Genomic DNA, 19240 nt, shown 5'->3' on the forward strand with positions numbered 1-19240 from the left:
TGGCTGCCTGACCCCTTAAACCAGCCCCGGTGTTGGGCGCCGAGCAGGCTGTCACCCTGCCATATAAGTCTCATGATCTCCATTCTACCTGCTGAAACTGAGGCTGAGGGAGGTTAGGTGAGCTGCCCAAGACGCCCATAGCTGTGAGTAAGTCTCACCTCGGAGCTGAGATCTGAATTCGGGCTCACCCATGTTATTCCAAAGCCCAGACCTTCTTCACGTCCTCCCCCTCCCCTGGGAGAAAATGGGAAGACAAAGCCATTGAGAGCTGAAGGATGGGCCCTCTGAGGAGAGACAGGAGGTGGAGGTTTGAACAGGGAGTTGTGACAAGCTGTTGGAGACCCAGTGGGTGCCAGGAAGCTGGGTGCTCAGCCGCGCCGCGAGATGGCCCAGGGTGGGGTGAGCAGAGCCAGGGTGGGCTCCCAGGGTGTGAGAGGGCGAGGAAGGCTTGGTGGGGGGAGCGCGTGATGCAGCCAGGCCAGGGCCTTCCCTCCACAGGCGGGCCTGCTGGCGCTGCCCACTGACAGGACAGGGTAGGCTGGGGTCTGGCAAAAAGAGGCTCAAGAGCACAGGAGCGATCTTTGCAGGAGAAATCCGTCCTTCAGTCCTAGATCGGAGGCCGCAGAAAGTCATTTGGGTCAAGTGGAGGCAGGATACCGAGCACCCTGGGGCTGGCCCCCCACTGCTCCCCTTTCTCTCCTCATTTCCCTTCCCTCCAAACCCCGGGCGCCGGCGGGCACAGCTCCAGGACCTGGCAGCCTGTTCCTGGCCTCCCCAGCAGAGGGCTCCAGAGCAGAGCTCAGGAGGGTTGGGTGGGGAAAGGCATCCGGCCGAGCTCCCCGAACGGAGGTACAGGAAGAACAGGGCCTTGCACGTGGCTCACAGGGGTCCAGGTGCCCACAGACGCGGGCGGTCTTCCCTCCTGCATGGCTGTGTCCGCATTTCGGTGCACAGCGTGGGTGTATGTAAGTGTGTAAAGGGCGTGCATCTGGGTTTGTATGTATCTGCCGGTGCGTTTACACGACTGCTTGTGTGTAAGTCTGTTGGGTAGTTGGGCTGGACGTGTGTGTTTGCTCATTTCCGCTTTGCACACACCGGCACTGCTCACCCATGGGTCTGCGGGTGCCCTTGTGATTTGTGCATAGGTATCTACGCTTGGGCTTGGAAGGAGGAAAGAGAAAAACAGGTGTTGGGGATGTGCTGGGCAATCTCAACATTCTCAGGGACAGGGATGCCCCTGTCCCGTCCCAGATGTCACAGTGTGTCCACAGCCCTCTGGCTGATAGTGCCCGGCCCTCCTCAGCTTTGCTCCCTGCCCTGTGAAAATGAAAGACCCCTGGAGTAGGTGGCGTAGTTCATTTCTGTCTAGGACCCACACGTCCATGTGTGTGCATGTACACAACTGTGACTTTTTTGGATAGAGATTGTTATTTTTTTCTGGAGAGAAAAATGTTGACATGCCTTTGGAGAATCGTCTGCCCAGAAAATCCCCTGATGTATGAAGAAGGCATGTTCATCCCTTCTCTCTAACACACACCCCTCTCAGAGGCCCGGGATCTTACCAAGTGTGGTGTTTGGGCCCCCTCGGGGCGTCACCTGCACCGCTTTCCCAGTCCCATCCAGCATGGGGCAAGGATCCCATAGAGCTGGGCCGCAGGATGGGAGCAGACTCAGCCCTGTGTCTCCAGGCAAGGTTGATTTCCTGTGGCTGCTGGAACAAATCACCACACACTAAGCGGCTTAAAACAAAACAAATGTATTCTCTTACAGTTCTTAGGTGAGATGTCCAGGCTCAGTCTGACCGGGCGAACGTCGAGGTGTTGGCAGGGCTGGTTTGTCCTGGAGGCTCTGGGAGGCTCTCCGTCTCCTTGCCGAGCTCAGCTTCGAGGGGCTGCCTGTGTCCTTTGGCTTGTGGCCCCTTCCTTCGTCTTCAGAGGGCCTCACTCCAGTCTCTGCTCTGTCAACACACTGCCTACTTCTGTTCTCACCCTCCTGCGTCTCCCGTGCTTGTGATTACTTTGGGCCCCCCTGGCGGACCCCCATCTCAAGAGCCTTAATTGAATCACAACTGCAAAGCTCCTCTTGCCATGTAAGAACATTCTCAGGTTCTGGGGATTACCTGGCCATGTTTGGGAGCTGTTATTCAGCATGTGGCCCTCAGCCGTAGCTCAGAGGCTCAGTCTCCATTGGCCTCTTCTCTGATGTCAGGACACTGAGGCTTTGCCTTACTGGGCTCTGGATGAGATGGGCCTGGCTCCACTCATTGTCGAGTCTCTGGGCCTCATGCCGTCTCCTCTGCTTCGTCAGAAGGGAAGCCCTGTCTACCCTGCATCTGGCACCCTGAGGGGGTGTCTACCCCTGAGGGGCATCTTCAACCTGTGAAGAATTCCTCCAGCTCCAACTTAGTTTAGGATCTGAATTGTACCTTTCTTCAAGGCGGGGTCTTCAACTGCCCCCCTGTGACGTGGGGACAAGAATCCTAGACCCAACTCAAGGACCCTGGGTAGGTATCTCAAATGCCTGAGTGGGAGAGGCAGAGATGTGGGAACCCACTCCTGCAGTTGTCCCCACCGGATCCAGCTCCCAGAGCTCAGGCCACCCCAGTTACAACCGGGACTTAAAGGAGCAAGAGAGGGACAATGCTGAGCCAGCCCGGGGAGTCCCACAGGACCCAGTTGGTCAGGCCGGTGCCCTCAGAGGCCTCCTGAGTGAAGTGCCTCTTTGAGCCAGACCTTCCCTCCTTCCTTCCTTCCTTCCTTCCTTCCTTCCTTCCCCTGACATATGTCAGACACAGGATGTGGAGGTAGAAATGGTCAGTCCCCCGCTGCCTGTGACAAACCAGTGGGGAGACAACCATGCAAACACCCTCTCCCAAGAGGTGTGTTGGGCACTGGTCCCTGGAGTTCCCCAGAGCCCTGTGGAAGCCAAATGAGGCTGCCTAAGGTGCCAGGAGGGCTTCTTGGGGCTGGTGGTTCTGCATTGCAAACCCCAAAACACTGAGTCGCCCTGCACATACCATTCAGGGAGAGACAGCCATGGTTTGGCTCATGCCGTTCCCACTGCTTGCTATTTTTCTACTCCTCTCCTGGATAGCTCTGACTCAGGTGCCACCTTCAGGAAGTCTTCCCTGAAGTCTGGGGAGGCTAAATCCCCTCCTTGATGCACCCCACAGAGAAGCTTATTGTATCGAGATGAGGGACTGATCTTATCCTATAGACAAGAGAAGGCCACTGCCCTGGAGGGGCTGAGAGTGGGAAAGGGACAGCATTAGGGAGACGGGGCTGGGCTCCTCAGCCTGCCTTTGAAAAGCAGATGGGCCCTTTGAGCTCTGCCGAGGGGATGCTGAGTCGGCTTTCACAGCTTGTGGTGCTAGCACTGGGACCAGAAGTCCCCTCTCCTGCTTTTAGCCCAATGCCCTTTCCATGAACCAGCCTGTCCTGAGGGTGGTCATGTCCTGGCCACCTCTGTGTCCACAAGGGCTTGGTGAACGAACATGAAGGGAATGAACACGGGGGACCTGATCCCACCAGACACAAGCGCCCAGAAAGCACATCGTGCTCATGTCACAGTTTGGTCTCATACTGGCCTATCTCCCAAGGGGGTGCCCAGGTTTCCCAAGATTCCTTCCATGGCAGAGATGTTCAGAGAAAGATCTGGATCGGAGTTCTGGCTCTGCCTCTTATGACCCGTATGACCTCTGGAGCTCCCATCTGCTCATCAGCTGAGTGGGGACAATAACTGGACATACCTTGGGACGCCTGGGTGGCTCAGTCGGTTAAGTGTCTGCATTCAGCTCAGGTCATGATTCTGGGGTCCTGGGATTGAGCTCCACATCGGGGTCCCTGTTCAGTGAGGAGTCTGCTTCTCCCTCTTCCTCTGCCCCTGCCCCTAACTCATGCTCTCTCTCTGACAAATAAATAAATAAAATCTTTAAAAAAATAACTGGACATATCTCATGGGTGTGTTTGGACCACTAAGTAAGATGACTGTGTGAGAAGACTTGGGTGCCCTGGCTGGCACATAGAGATCCGTGGGAATGGTGACTCTCTTTATGGTTCTGTCACCTGAACCCCCACCATTCCCTCACCATGCTCCCATTCTATGGGTTCAGACTTTGGAATGGAGGATTCATGCTGCTTCTAGCCCAAGCCCTAGCCCAACCCAAAGAGATTCTGATTCATTAGGTCTGGGATGGGTCCCCAAGCTCATTATTTTTATTAATCTTTACTTTTTAATAAACATCCTGGGTGATCCTGAGGTTTAGCCAGGTTTAAGAGCCACTAGAATAAGTGGTGATGGGATTTTATTCTAATAAAGGCCACACTGTGCCCTCAAAAATGGAGGGTTTGCTTAGAGACCCCTTCCCTGGCCCTTGAGACCGCAGCAGGTAGGACGGTCTCCCTTCCCATAGGGAGGGTGGCGCTCCTCCAGAGTAGTTCTGCTGGAAGGGGTGGGGGCAGGGCCAGCTGCGTCCCCTCCTGCAGCTGTTTCGGTGCCATGGCCCAGTGGAAATGACTCTGAAATTCATTCTCCACGTCTCCTACAGCCGGGCCAGGTGGCTACTGGCCGGAGGGGCTGATCCCAGGAGAGAAGAAAATCATGCCCACCCACCTCCGCTTAGCACAGGGCTCCCCCAAACCCTGCCTTCTGGGGCCAACAAGTGCCTTTTGTTCCAAATCAATCCATGCCTTCCCACGGGGAGACTCTCTTTACTCAGTGTCCAGAAACACCCCACTCTTGCATGTCTGCACGTTCCCTCAGAACCGTGTGGCTTTGGAAGGTGGTCGTGCCTGGATCTCACCCCAGGCCCAGGGACGTCCTGAGGCCTGGGATGAGCTAGCTGCTCTGGGAACATGTGAAGGCAGGAAGGCTGCCCATGGGGACGAGAGTGGCCCCACAGATTTCACTCCTCCCTGCGAGGGACGGCGGGTGGGAGCTTGCCCCGCATCGGGGAACTCAGCCTTTTTATTAGCTGCGGGGAGGTGCAGGAGCAGGGCTTTGGCCGAGGAAGAAGGGAAAGGCCCAGAATGAGAGCACTGTCCTCTGCCAAGGACACAGGACTGTTGACGTGGGAGAGATGGGTGCAGCCTCTGGATGGAGTCCATGGTGAGGAGGAAATGGTTTTCACTGAAAAACAAAGTTGAAAAACAGTTTACTGAAGGGAAGAGAAAGAGGGGGGAAAAAAAAAACCCTCAAACTGTCTGATCATCAAAATCACCTGGGTAGTTGGTTAAAAATATAAATTCCAAAACCGGTTCCAAGTCAATAAAATATTATTCTTGGTAGCTCTGGGTTTCTTTTCCTTGTGGTTTAAAAATGTAGATCCCTTGTCAATGATCTCTCCGTCGAGCTGGGGAAAAAATGAAGTTACACATAAAAGCAGTAGAAGAGCTAAAATCAGTTGCACAGCAAGGAAACTTTTCAGAACGGGTTGAGTGGAAGAGGAGGGTGAGAACGAAATCTTTACCTTTCTAACCTGGGCATCACTATCTGAACTCGAATAATTAATCATACAATAAGCTCTGTTTTGTGATTAAAGGAGAGCCGGCCATAGGAAATACAATGAGAACCAATCTTTTAAAAATGTGGGTTTGGACTCACATAGCTTGCAAAGCGCTGGGGCGGGTGGGTGTCAGGGGTGAGGGGAAGCAATACTTTATAGAATCGACAGTATAGATTATGTTTCTAATCTCCCTGTTGGGCTTGAGGGAGAAGGGAGGGAAGGAGACACAACAGGATTAGACAAAAATAAAATCCTAAAAGCAACTTGTCTCCAGCCAGGCTGGGTCTTCCTCTAGATGCATCTGTCCTCCCCTCCTTCTAGTTCAAATTTCCTATGTGTGTTGTCTCCTCTCACCCCCCTCTTGTCTCCCTCAGCCCTTCCCCAGTGCCCCCCTACCCCACCAACAGTGAGGCTGTATGCCCCAGCGTTATCTTTTCAACCCTCTTCTCTTCTCACTGTCCGCTTTCCAGGGCTGGTCCTGTCCCAGTGATAATCCCAAATCAAGGCCACACCCCAATACCCAGTTGCCAGAGGGTGCCCCTGCTCCCTCCTCAGCAAACCAGTATTTCTCTCTGAAGTGCATTTCTCACCTTCCCTGCCTGCTGACATCTGGTCCACTTGTTCATTTTTGAAGGCCCAGCTCAGACATCACCTCCTCCAGGAAGTCTTCCCAGTCAGTCATGCCGTATGCTTGGTTTTTACAGTTTTATTTTGTTTTCGATTAATGAATTTTATTTTTTAGAGTGGGTTTAGGTTCACAGCAAAATTAAGCTTAAAGTACAGAAAGTTCCTGTGTAGCACTTATTTTTCACAAGATGTTGTGTAACCAGCTTTTATTAATTTTATTATTTATTTATTTAAAGATTTATTTACTTATTTGAGAGAGAGAGAGCACGGGGAGGGGCGGAGGGAGAGGGAGAAACTTTAGCAGACTCCTCGCTGAGCTTGGAGCCCAACATGCAGCTCCATCTCGCAGACCCCAAGATCATGACCACTGTGAAATGATCACAACAAAGCTAATTAACATATCCATCACTTCACACAGTCTCCTTTTTGGGTGTGTGTGAAAACAATTGAGATCTCCTCTCTTAGCAAATTTCAAGTACACGTCATATAGAATTATTAGCTGTAGTCACCATGCTGTATGTTAGATCTCCAGAAGCTATTCACCTTCTAACTGAACGTTTGTACACTGACCAGCATCTCTCCATTTCCCTCACCCCCCAGCCTTTGGCAACCTCCATCCCACTCATCCCACTCCCTGCTTCTATGAGTTGGACTTTTTTAGATTCTACACCTAAGTAGGATCATGCGGATTGGGCATGTCTTCCTCGGCCTCACTTATTTTACTTAGCATGATGTCCTCCAGGTTGAGCTGTGTGGTCACAAATGACAGGATTTCCTTGCCAGCTTGTTAGCCCCGCCCACCTGTTGGCCCCACGGGGTTGTGAGCTTCTAGGAGGCAGCTCTGTGGCCTGGTCCACCTTGGACACTTGGCACCCAGCACGGTGGGACAGAGCTCTAGATCATACCCTCCTTCTTCACAGCCTTGCTATAAACACCTGATCAGGTGGTAAAAGCCTGCCCCGGCCCTCTGCTATTCTCTTGTCTTCTGCCACAGCAAGGTCCCCTAACCTTAAAGGTTCTTTTTTTTTTTTTTTAAAGATTTTATTTATTGTGGTCGCTTCGGCAGCACATATACTAAAGATTTTATTTATTTATTTGAGAGAGAGAGAATGAGAGAGAGCGAGTACATGAGAGGGGGGAGGGTCAGAGGGAGAAGCAGACTCCCTGCCGAGCAGGGAGCCCGATGCGGGACTCGATGCGGGACTCGATCCCGGGACTCCAGGATCATGACCTGAGCCGAAGGCAGTCGCTTAACCAACTGAGCCACCCAGGCGCCCTAACCTTAAAGGTTCTTGACAACAGATGACTGTGTCCTGCTTGATGCCTGTGGCTCAGTGGGAGCTCCTGCATCTAATGGGGATGGTGCTAGCTCTGTGACCTCAGTCCCTACACTGTCCCTTGTTCACTCTGTTCCAGCCATATCAGCTTCTGACGTCTACCCAAACATACCAGTTTTGCTCCTGCCTCAGGACCTTTGTACTTGCTGTTCCCTTGGCCTTGAAGGGCTTCCTCCAGATAACTCACAGAGCTTATTCCTTCTGTTCCCTCAGGCTTTTGCTTAAGTATCAACCCAGAGAGACCTATGTGAATTATCCTACCTCAAGGTAACCCACCCCTCTGTGTCACTTTCTATCCACTTGTCCCTGCTCTGTTCTCTTCTCAGCATTTAAACCCCATTGGACACGATTCTTGGGGGTTATTACCTGTTTCCCCCACTAGCATGCTGTTTCTTGAGGGCAGGAGCTTTGCCTCTTGGGTTCCCGCTATTTTCTCAGTGACTGCACATGATAGATGCTCAATAAATATTTGCTGACAATGACTCTAGTGGATCCCAGCCTCCTCGCAGGGCCTCTGCCTCCAGTTGTGTTGGCCCACTTTCCCCCGGGACGCGCCCCTCTGTGGTTTAGCAACACTGACTGGTAGAGTGAGACCTAGAGCCTTGTCTCTGAATCCCCGGTCCTGTCCTATCTCTCGCATCCTGCTGGCTTCTGGGCCTCAGCTGCCCTGTCTGACGAGCGTGTGGGTGACCGTGACCCCTACCCTGTATACTCCCCAGGGGGCCACGGCAATGGGCTGGAAGGAAATCCTCACAGAGGGGCTTCTGAGCGGGAGTTAGGGTGTTTCTGAGAAGCTGAGGGAAGTAGCCCTGTGGCAGCAACAGGGGCGGGGCCCAGCCAAGGAGCACCAAGGACTGCTGGCTTTGGCCTCTGCCCGGGCTCCAAAGGACAGTCCCACAGGGTGGATGGAGGGGCTTCACCTGGCGCCCTGGAACCTTTTGTGGGTCTGAGAACATGCAGCGAACATGGTAGAGTGCTGCTCTGGAGTTTTTTACTACTTTTGTTCAAATCCATACAATTTAACAAGTATGCATTGATTGGAGACACCAAGAACCTTGTAGACATTCATGTCCCTGACTTGGCAATTCTATTCCTAGAAATGTATCCTAAAGAAATAATCAGAGATGTATGCAGAGATATACGTGCAATGATGTTATTGAATTATTCTTTATAATAGCAAACGATTTGGAAATAGCTTAGGTATCAATAGGAGATTTGCTTAAGAATCAGTGTGCCATGCAATGGGATAGCATGCAGCCATTTAAAAGTTATTTTCAAAGATCCAGGAAAATTCTTATGATGCATTTTAAATGGAAAAAAGAATTTTATATATGTGTGTGTAAATGACCTTATATCCATATAAAAAATCAGAATTATATGTGTGTATATGTATGTATATCACATATACACACAATATTTTCCTGATTTTATTGAAATGTGTATATACACCAATAATGTTTATCTCCATTCAGTGTGATGATTATGGGATATTTTCATTTTTTTAAATTTTCAAATAGTTTTTATGATGAATCTGTATTCATATTATAATTTTAAATGCTAATTTTTTTTTTTTTTAAGTAGGCTCCACACCCCGAATGGAGCCCAACCCAGGGCTTGAACTCACAACCTTGAGATCAAGACCTGAGCTGAGATCAAGAGGCAGATGCTCAACTGACTGAGCCACCTATTTTTTATTTTTTATTTATTTTTATTTTTTATTTTTTTAAGGTTTTATTTATTTATTTGACAGAGACAGCGAGAGAGGGAACACAGCAGGGGGAGTGCGAGAGGGAGAAGCGGGCTTCCCGCAGAGCAGGGAGCCCAATGCGGGGCTCGATCCCAGGACCCTGGGATCATGACCTGAGCCGAAGGCAGACGCTTAACGACTGAGCCACCCAGGTGCCCCTGAGCCACCCATTTTTCAATGTGATCAGTGATTTTTAATAATTCACTGATTCCCTATCATGCCTTCGTTTGGGCAGATAGTGGGTGCAATGATGTTAAGAAAAACTTGGGCATACCAAGTAAATTCATTTACTTTTCAAGTCTGGAAGCTTCTTAGCTCCTGGGAGCCTTTATGTGCGTAAGGCGTTAAGTCCTCTGAAATGAGTACTGTGGCTTGGGGGCGCCTGGACCGAGGACTAGCGTTCTCTCCCTCTATGTCATTGTGGGTCCCACCTGAGAGCGGAGGTGGGACTGCACACCCTTGCGTGGAGAAACCTGGTGGTTTCATAGTTCTTCCAGGCACTGCGTTTCTGTTCCTGTTTTCTTCCCTCTGGGTTTAGTAACACCATCTGGTACGTCTTCCCAGGTTTCTTAGACTTGCTCTGCTAAAAGAAGCCAAAGCCTGGGTTTCTAGCTGTGCTTGGTCCAGAGAATTGAAAGGACAGTGGCATCCCAGGGGGGGCAACCATGGGGAGGTGGTAAAAATTAAGAAATTGACCCAAAGAAAGGGGGGGGGCAGATGACAGCTAGGGTTATTTGATCCAGCTGTCTTTCCTGCCTAGAAATTCTCCTTCCTGAACTACATCTCAGAGGCTCTGGTTTATGAAATAATAACAACAATAACTTTCAATATTTGTGTCATTTGTGTACAAATAAGTGCATGACTCTTCTAGAAAAGTTAAAAATTCAGATAAGCAAATCCAAATTAAAAACCAAAACTCTGAAATTACTTTTTATCTTACAACCAGTCAATGTTTTGGGGTATAATCTTGCAACATTTTTAATGAATCAACATATTTCCAAAGTCAGGTTATTTTATATATTTAATAGATTTTCATTTTTCTGCTTACTATGCTATAAACTTATTTCTATGTCCCGAAGTGTTCTTAGAATCAGAAATAGACTCCTTAAATTAAAGGATGCTAGGTTTGGTTTCCATCCCTGCACAAGCCCTGGGAAGGCAGGGTTATTCTGAAGGTCTTAGAGCTGAGCCCTGCACACAGAGCTCCAGGGCCTGCTGGCCCCCACGTCTGCATGTCCCACGTGCTCCAAACCATCTACCTCTCCTCTCCCCGCCCCACCCCACCCCCAGGCTTGGGGCTCACCTCAGAGGATGAATTACACCTCCTTGCCGGACATGAAGCCATTTGTCTTGTGCTCTGGAATCCTGAAGAGATAAAATCTGGGCAGAGCACATTTATTTATTCAATGTAGTTCTGGGTAGGTGAGCCCTACCCTTGGGGATCACCTCCAGATCGGGGTTAAGAGTTTACAGGGAGAAGGAGCAGGTCACGAGATACAGACCAGCTCCAGGGGGCACCCCATGTGGGCCCGAGGAGGCCCCATTCTCCACCTCGGGCCCACTCTAATCCCAGCTCCAACCTCCCAAATGGCCCCCTTGAGGCCCGTCAAAGATCCAGGTTCTCTTGTGTTCAGACAACCAGAGCACTCCTCCTAACCCCACCCACCCCGCTGAACTGTGTGACACAGCTCTGACTCTCCTCAGGTGTGGTGTCTCTCCAGATACGAGCACGCAGCCTCTATGCCAGGGCTCCCAACCCCTGACCCTCATCAGATCACCAGGGGAGCTTGGTAAATATTCAGAGACACAGATTCTGCAGGGCCGGAGAGGTGCCCAGGAACCTATATTCTCACAAAGACTGGTCCTCCTGACTCTTCCCACAGAGCTGTCTTCTCGTCCCTCATCTCTGCTGATGTGGGCAAACAGGGCATTTGGCCCCTGGGGCAAGCAGGCCTACGGCATGCGAAGCAACGAGAAACAGATGGCTTCAAGGCCGCTTTCTCAGGTAACCTAAGTTCAGGAGGCTTGGCAGCCAAACTGGCCTCTCCTGGCAGGGGGACTTGGCAGGGCCCACCTGAACGGCCGCACAAAGCCATCCTCACAGCCTCTCCGGCCCTGAGTCCCCAGGCGCTTGCTTCCCGGGATGCACAGGCACGCCTCTGGCCAGCCAGGCCTGCAGGGGTTTGTGGCTGGAGAATCAAAGTAGAGTCCTGGGCTCCTGTGGATGCTTCCTCTAGAAGGCGCTGGTGGCGACAGTGCCCCAGGTCTGAGGAGAAAGGGCCTCTGTGGGCCACAGGCGGGTCTGTGTAGACAGAGGCCCACACACGCCACCGCCTTCCCGGGCCCCGGGTCTCCTGTGCCAGCCCAGGGGACTCGGGAGGGTCAGACCCTTTCCCACCGCTGCCCCCCCCCACACCCCGTTCCCATAGCGGAGGCAGGAAGGTAAGCCTCCCCGTTTCTGCCCCGGGGCCTCGTGGGAGCCCCGAGGCCTGTGGTAGGGGGTGTAATGACCCAGCGGTCCCTGTGGGCAGTGACCCCACAGACACCCTGCTCAGTTCCATCCATTCCCAATTTCTGGACTTTCATAATAAAAGCAATCTGTTAAATGTACAACAAAATGCATTCTCTGTCTCAGTCTGTGGTAACTCCAACCCTTCAGTTGCTCAGACCAAAACCTTGGAGTGGTCCCTGTGTCTTTTCTCTTAGACCCATGTCCCCTCCCTCAGAGAATCCTGTCGGCTGGATTCCAACTGATTCCAGAACGCAACCACCTCTCCCCAACGGGGGCCTGACAGGACCGGGTGGTGACGGGGGTGGGACTGGTCCGGGGTCAAGCTACATGTCGCAGACCCTCACATGTGTCCAGAACCCTTCTGTCCAGATTTGATTTCCTCATGACTATTCTTACCAAGAAAAGCAGTTCCTCAGTCACGTACAAAATGAGATTCCTTTTTCTGTATCTTTAGCATGGTATCACAAATCCCCCAGATTCTTCTTCAGATCGCGTGTCTTAATTTGGGCTTGCGAACTCTACCATCCTCAACAGGGGCTCCTCTTCAGCATGGGGACTTGGGGTTGGGAGCCAGGGCAAGACACTCAAAAATCTGGGGGCCCCTCTGAGATGCCGAGACCAGGGCCAGGGGAGCCCCAACCCCGCAGCACCCTGCCCTGCTTGGAATCTGCCGTGGGATGATTCTGCCACCGCAAGCGTGACGATGCACGCGAATGACAGGGAAAGCTGGGTCCCCTCCCCTGGGGGACACTTCTGCCTCGCCCTGCCAGCAGGAGAGGGTTCCTCCTCGGAGCTTGTGTCAGGAGCCGTCTTCCGGTGGGATCCCAGGCTCAGCGCTGGGTGAGACGGACAGAAACAGGCTTTTCTTGGGAACGTGGGGTGTGTGGGGTGTACGTGCGTGACGGCACACGCTCTGCTGCCTCCCCAGGCTCCCCGGGCCTGCAGGTGACAGTAACCAGGCGCCACCTCCCCCGGCCCCTCTCCTAGCCCAGCCCCACCTCCATTCAAGGTCAAGGCCTACAGTGGGCCTTAGGGGGCGGCACTCCCAGACCTGCTTCTGCTGAGCCTTGGACGGGACTCCCTGGCTACGGCTAGCAGCCCCACCTCAGGGCTTGGAGGAGCCAGGACCTCTTGTCCGAGTGAGGACTTGAGCCTCGGAAAGGAGGAGGCACCAAGCCCACGTCACCCGGCAGGTCCACGGCAGGAGCTGAATGGAAGCCAGATGGGCTGCTGCAGGGAGAAAGGGGGCAGGGCCAGGAAGGAAGGAGGAGCAGGCCGCTCGCAGGCTTGATGCTAGAGCCAGTGGCTCTCCTCACCCCCAACTCAGCCCCAACGCCTGCCCAAGCCCACTCACTTCCAGCCTGGCCTCCTCTATCTTCCTGAGCCCCCAGGGCCGGCCAGAGGCTTCTCCCCTTCTGCAGCCTTGTATCCATCTTCTGGCTCCTCCCTCTGGCTTGTGGCTTTTGCAGACTCCAGGCAAGGGAGCAAAGCTGGGGGGGAGAAGGGGGTCTGTGCCCGACTCAGCCAGACTCCCTTCCAGCCGGTCAGGCTGCCCTCCCCGTGACAGACTGCCTAGAGGCACCCGCCCTCCCCTCCGCAACCTTTCCCCACTCCCCCATGCTCTCCCCACCCCTGTGGCCCCCAGCCCTGACTCAGCCCATAAATTACCTGGGGACGGTCGCTGACTCAGCCAGGAAGCCCCGAGCCCGGCTCCTCACTCCCAGGCCTCAATTCCACAGCTGGCTCTCATTCCGGAATACTCGGTCCCCTCCCCTCAGGAAATTCCTGGAAAATATCGGGCTTCTTCGAGGGGAGATCTAACCACAGCCACAGCGGGGAAGGGGGCCATTACAGCCTCGTCCATCATCCTGCCACCCTGGCCCTCCTCCACAGCGGCTGTGACTGTGTGGGCTGAGCATGGAGCTGTCAGTCCCCATGAAGTGACAGGCACATGGCCATGGAGGGACCGCCGGGCAGGGAAGAGGGAGGAGAGGCCAGCGTGGGGTCAGGCAGTCAGGGCAGGCTGCTGGGAGGTGCGACCAGGCCTGGGCCAGGAAGGATGGTGAACACTGGTAAGTGAAGAGATGGAAAGGCTGCTCCAGGCTCAGGGACCGGCCTGAGCAAAGGTGAGGCAGGGGGCAAGAAGCCTGGTATGTACGTGGGGTCGGAGGGAGTTGGAGAATTACGGGCCTGAAGGGACACTGGTCCCTGTAACATCCCGAGACCTTCCTTGGGCTCCTGAGGGCTGCTCGGACCCGGGGGATGGGGCAGGGTCTCTGCACCTTCACGGCCCAGTCTCTGCACCTTCACGCCCGCCCTCCAGGAGCCCAAGCTGAGGCACGTGGCTGCGGCATCAGGACCCCGTGGGTCTAAGGGAAACACAGACATCCCAGGCCCTTCCTCCCTCCGCCCGGACCCCCCTTGAATACTTTCTTTGGAAAGCCCATTCGTTTATGAGGGACAGCCAAGTCCAGTCCACAGATAACACGCCTCTTTCTTTGGCTGCTTCCCCTCAGACAATAACAACTTTTTAAAGTACAAAAATTCCTGCCCAACTTCCCCCAAGGAAGGATGGCTGTGGCTTTAGGAGCGAATGCACCACGGAGAGAAACAGAGCAAGCTAGCGGCCTAAGGGGTGGGTAGTGGGGGCAGGGGCCCTGAGGCCCCGGGGCCTCAGGCTGTGGGAGGCCAGGCCAGGGGGCCTTGCGGAGGGGTCTGCTGGGTTCCTAGTATTTATTCACCTGTCCTGGGAACAGCAATTCTTCAGCGCAAGACAGGGAGTCAGGGCGGCGTGGGGCTGGAGACAGAAAGGTAGGAGAGGCTGCCAGCCGGAGCGAGGCTCAGAGGGAAAGACCAGAAACGCAGAATGACACAGAGAGGAAAGTCCTTGAGAGCAAGGCTGGGTCTCAGCTCCTCGTGGCTCCGCAGCCCTGAAGCCGGGCAAGCGGCTTTAATAATAAACGGTGTTCCCCCAGGCAGGCGGTCCTTCATCCCCAGACCGCACTAGATGCTTCCGCAGCCTCCGTGCCTGTCAAAGCCCGAAGCCGTTTTATCGACATTCTCAAGTTGCGTGTTGGACCACCTGACCCCACTCTAGACCCCCCGGAGACAGATCTGCTTTGGTCAATGTTGCCTCACAGCACCTAGTGGGGTGCCCCACCCCTTGCTGTCTGTTCAAGGTACGAAAGGAAGAGGGAAAAGCTGGGGGCGAGAGACCCGACAGACCCACCGTGGGATTTGGCCTCTGGAGAGACGCTCCAGGGCGCCTGCCCCTGCTTTGCAGCCCTGGGCAGGGGCCTGTCCTGTTCCTGGAGCCCGAGGTGGGGCCGAGCAGGCAGGGAGGCTTACCTCTGTGAGCCCCAGCCCTGGGGGGGTGGGGGGTGAGTGTGCTCTCCCTGTGCGGCCAGGCTGGTAAGGGTGACGGGCATCCTGCTTCATTGTCACTGGTTCAGCCGTGCTTCCAGAAATTCTTCCTGCCAGTAAGAAGAGGAAAGAAAAGCCTGGGCAGCCTCTTGGGCTGCCAGGAAGGGGGTGGGCAAGTGGGAACAAGGTTTCCCAGAGCTCTCACGGGCCAAGCCGGGGCTCTGGGGCCTCCTGCCTGGGCCAAAGGGCCGGCTCAGCCTTGGGACAAAAGTGGGCCCTAGCCTGAGGTGTTAGAAGAACTGACCGGTGGAACGGGGGCTCACCCATGTCCATGCCCAGCCAGGCTGTGTTTGTGGCTGCAGAACAGAGACGGGAAGAAAGAAGGCCTGGAAATTGCTGGGCTTCCCACAGGTCTTTTCTAAATGGGGGGGGGAGGGGGTCACAAAAGACTAAAGCTCATATTCAATCCAGAGTAATAATTGCCTCACCTCCTATTTCAGTGTCCAGCCCTATAGATCTTGAAGGGAGACATAGGAAAAATTATTATTAATTATTCTTCTTCTTCTTCTCCAGTATAGCATTTTCCTAGTGTGTTCTGCACAACACCAGCCTACAGGGGTAATTCTATTTTTTTCTTTTAAGATTTTATTTATTTATTTGTCAGAGAGAGAGAGAGAGAGCACAAACAGGGGGAGGAGCAGAGGGAGAGGGAGAAGCAGGCTCCCCACTGAGCAGGGAGCCTGATGTGGGGCTTGATCCCAGGACCCTTGGATCATGACCTGAGCCGAAGGCAGACACTTAACCGACTGAGCCACCCAGGCGTCCCTACAGGGGTAATTCTTGGATAAAACAGGTAGGTTTGCAGAACTCAGCACGTCAGCTACCTTCTGTAAGGCTCCCAGGGCACAGTGTGAGTATTAAATTCTCAAAGAAATCCTGCAGAGACTCAATTCACTTTGGTTAATCCAGTGTTTCTCAAATGTATTCAACCACAGAACCCCTTTTTCATGGGACACCATAAAGTAGGGCTCCCAGACACACATTTTGGGGAACGCTGCATTAAAGCTTTTGATGGGTGCTTTTCTAACTTTGTTCCAGCCATGGTGCCACAGGGGTGGTATGAGGGAAGGGGGGAAATGAGTCAGCTGGACTCTGGGTCTCCATCCCACCCCACCCACCCCAATTCAACCAGCAATTCCTTTATTCTGCTGGAATTGGGTCTCCAACAATATATTTTTATTTGATGAAAGGTCTCTCCTGCTAAAACTAGATTTGAGAGCCAACGCTTTATGGTTCTTCATGAATGTATGTTTTTACCTTTTTAAAAAATATTTTATTTATTTATTTGACAAAGAGAGAGAGAGCACACACAAGCAGGGGGAGAAACAGAGGGAGAGGGAGAAGCAGGCTCTCTGCTGAGGGGCTCGATGCGGGGCTCGGTCCCAGGACCCTGGGATCATGACCTGAGCCAAAGGCAGACGCTTAACGACCGAGCCACCCAGGCGCCCCTTCTTATTTACTTCTAATAACAAATCTATACCAGCCTTGCCAAAATGTCCAACCTTCAACTGGAGGCACTAATGATTCATCCCAGGAGGAAACTCATCCTGTTGAAACTAGTAAATAAGGCTCCTGTTCACACACTCCAGAACAGGTGGATTAGTCAAAATAATGGAGGAGGCAAAACTTGCCCACCAAAGGACGGCGAATGGAAGCAGTACTAATGCAGATGCAAAGTCACTGTGGTTAGGGCTGTCAGACGGCAGAAGAGAAGGGTTTGGGAAGCAAGGGGCTCAGGAAGGCTTCTCTTGGAGATCTGGAATTGCCCCGTGATATGCCCCGGAGCTTGGTGTGATTCTGCTATGTGAAAACTGATTTCTGTCTTCAGTTCTAGAGATTTCTTAGCCATTGTCTCTCTGAATATTGCTCCTCATTCTTTCCAATCTCTCTTCCTGGGATTCTACTTGGCATAGGTTGGACCTTTTCATTCTAACCGTTCTACCTCTCCCTCTTCCCCGTTTTCCACTATTTACCTCTTTGTGAGGCCTTCTGGGTGAATTCTCAGATCTCCTTCTCCAGCTCTGTTTATCCCACTGAGTTTTAAATTTCAACGATCATTTTTTATTTTGGAAGTCCTACAGACTGGCTTTTGAAACTCAAAATCCAACAAGTCTAGCCTATTCCCCGAGGCAACCAATGCTATGAGGTCAAGGCCAGGCTTCCCACGTGGAGTCCTAAAGCTGATGGTCACTGGGTCCCCTCGGGAACCCCAGGGGCCATGCAAATACTCACATTCTCCGTGTGGGCCTCAAAGCAAACTAGCTACAGGAAGTGGGCAGAGCTAAGGAGTGCAAGAAGATACTGGGGGAAAGTCTAGTTCGCAAAATATCATCCCATATATGGTCGATACTACTACTACCATAATTCCGATGATCATTATTATTCCAGCACCATCCGTGTAAACTTGGGAACGTCCTTACCCCTCCCTAAACCTTGGCTTCTCACCTGAGGCTGCACCAGATCAGCCCATTCTTACTGTGAATCTTTCCCGCATCAGTCCCTGAAACTTCCCCTTCCTGCTCTGCCTTGTCCTACACCTTTTCCTGGCCCAGTGAAAGGTCTAGTCGGGCAGAGGCCGGGCCCTGAGAACAGCCGAACAATGACAGCAGAAGCCCCCGAGCCAGGGTGTGGGAACCAGCTGAGATTCTGGGAGAGGGACCGGAAACGAGGAGGGGAAGTCCAACAGCTGGACAGGCGGCCACGTCCGCCCCCAGTCCTGCCCTGGAAGCTCTGCTTGGCCGTGAGGGGAAACCAGGCTATTTCTCTTGGATGGTCACCTCCTGGGCTACTCATTCATTCAACAACTATTTATTGGACACCTACTAGGTGGCAGGCCTTGTGCCAGGAACAACCTTGCCCCTGGGGACCGTCCCTTCCACTCAGCAGAAACATTCCTGACTGTCATTTCAGGGCTCACACCACAGTCCTAGGTAGTAGGAAGGGCTCCGCTCCATAACCCTTCTTGACAAGAAGGAGCCATGACTTTTGCAAGGGCACAGGGCAAAGGGGTCTTCACTCCCCACTCTACCCCTGGGGCCTGGGGGAATGAAATCCTCTGGACAGTTTGCCTGAAGACAGTCAAAACAAATTGACTGGCTGCATTTTGTGACCTCCAATGCGCTGGGGGACACAACCCTTTTACTATCAACAGTTGTGCAGAAAGCTCTAGATGTCTGTCAACCTTCCCTTTGCTACCACAGGATTACCTTCTTTAAAAGGGGGAAAAGAGTGTCCCAAATCCATCGTGGAAATTGCTCGATTTCTCCAGAAAAGGCCACCAGGAACCCTTTCCCATCTTTGCTAAAGGAGAGAAAAAGTCTGAAAAGTTTGGTGAGGAATTTTTCTCGGTAACTGCAAATGGCAAGCTTTTTAAGCCCACCTTCCTGAGCTAGTGGCTGGGTCTCCCCAAGACTCCAGTCACTTTTCTCCTTGTCTGGATTTCAGAGTAGGTAAAACAGGCTCCAGCAATTCCTGATTTCCTTCAGAATAGCAAGCACCAAAAAAGACTCAAGGTTCTTGGCTCTCAGTCTTTGTCGGGCTCCACAGGGAGCTATTTTAAACTCTGATGTTACTTCACGTCATCACCAGGCCCCGCTCAAGGCCAGGGCATCACGGAGCAAGAATGCCATGTGCTTACCCACAATGCACACGTCACAGATCCCTCACCCATATATGATGTACACATCCCCTACACACATATACACCATTCTGAGGTTTACTGTATTCAGTATGCACACTGCGTAATTCCCCCCATAGCATGGACACAGAATACAAACATACATTTCTATGCCCTACAGACATCCTACTGCACACACACACAGACACACACAACACACACAGATTCATGCCACATTTATATCATGCACATGAACATACATCCAACTTGTGCGTCAATACGCACTACACACGTACACCACATTCGCAACACAAGAACACTAACATATACACGTATGTGACCAACGTATTCTATTTTCTGATTAAAGTTCTTAAGATCTTAGTTTCTATTTAAACCCAGTTATATAACCCATCAACTTCTCTTGGTCTCTTCTTTCTTTTTTTTTTTTTTTTTAAAGACATGAGGTTTTTTTTCT

At 52.5% G+C, this 19240-nt stretch overlaps 2 long non-coding RNA genes across 15 annotated transcripts in view; one reads left to right on the forward strand and one right to left on the reverse strand.

Moving 5' to 3' along the window:
• Positions 1-4930: 4930 nt before the first annotated feature.
• On the reverse strand, positions 4931-16222 carry LOC115944043 (uncharacterized). 10 transcript variants are annotated; one of them, XR_014149243.1, is made up of 8 exons: positions 15075-16220; positions 13413-13511; positions 13081-13235; positions 11289-11497; positions 10518-10594; positions 9646-9797; positions 5219-5350; positions 4931-5127 (listed from the first exon to the last, which is right to left on the reverse strand). It is a non-coding gene; the product is annotated as an uncharacterized LOC115944043 (long non-coding RNA). The 10 variants fall into 10 exon arrangements; XR_004078619.2 differs by lacking the exons at positions 4931-5127; positions 5219-5350 and having other exon boundaries at positions 7206-9797; positions 13081-13216; positions 13395-13511; positions 15075-16221; XR_014149239.1 differs by lacking the exons at positions 4931-5127; positions 5219-5350 and having other exon boundaries at positions 7206-9797; positions 11289-11480.
• The window catches only part of LOC145723881 (uncharacterized), an 11231-nt gene continuing 5534 nt past the window's right edge, over positions 13544-19240 (forward strand). For 2 of the 5 annotated variants that reach the window (XR_014149248.1, XR_014149246.1), the window contains exons 1-3: positions 13544-13798; positions 14702-14905; positions 15852-15942. This is a non-coding gene — a long non-coding RNA (uncharacterized LOC145723881). Of the gene's footprint in view, positions 13799-14701; positions 14906-15851; positions 15943-18349; positions 19193-19240 lie in introns of those variants that run through there. The other 3 variants (XR_014149247.1, XR_014149245.1, XR_014149249.1) reach the window with 2 other exon arrangements.

The sequence above is a fragment of the Leptonychotes weddellii genome, chromosome 10, assembly GCF_054177405.1.
Source record: "Leptonychotes weddellii isolate Sample4059 chromosome 10, ASM5417740v2, whole genome shotgun sequence".
Lineage (NCBI taxonomy): Eukaryota > Metazoa > Chordata > Mammalia > Carnivora > Phocidae > Leptonychotes > Leptonychotes weddellii.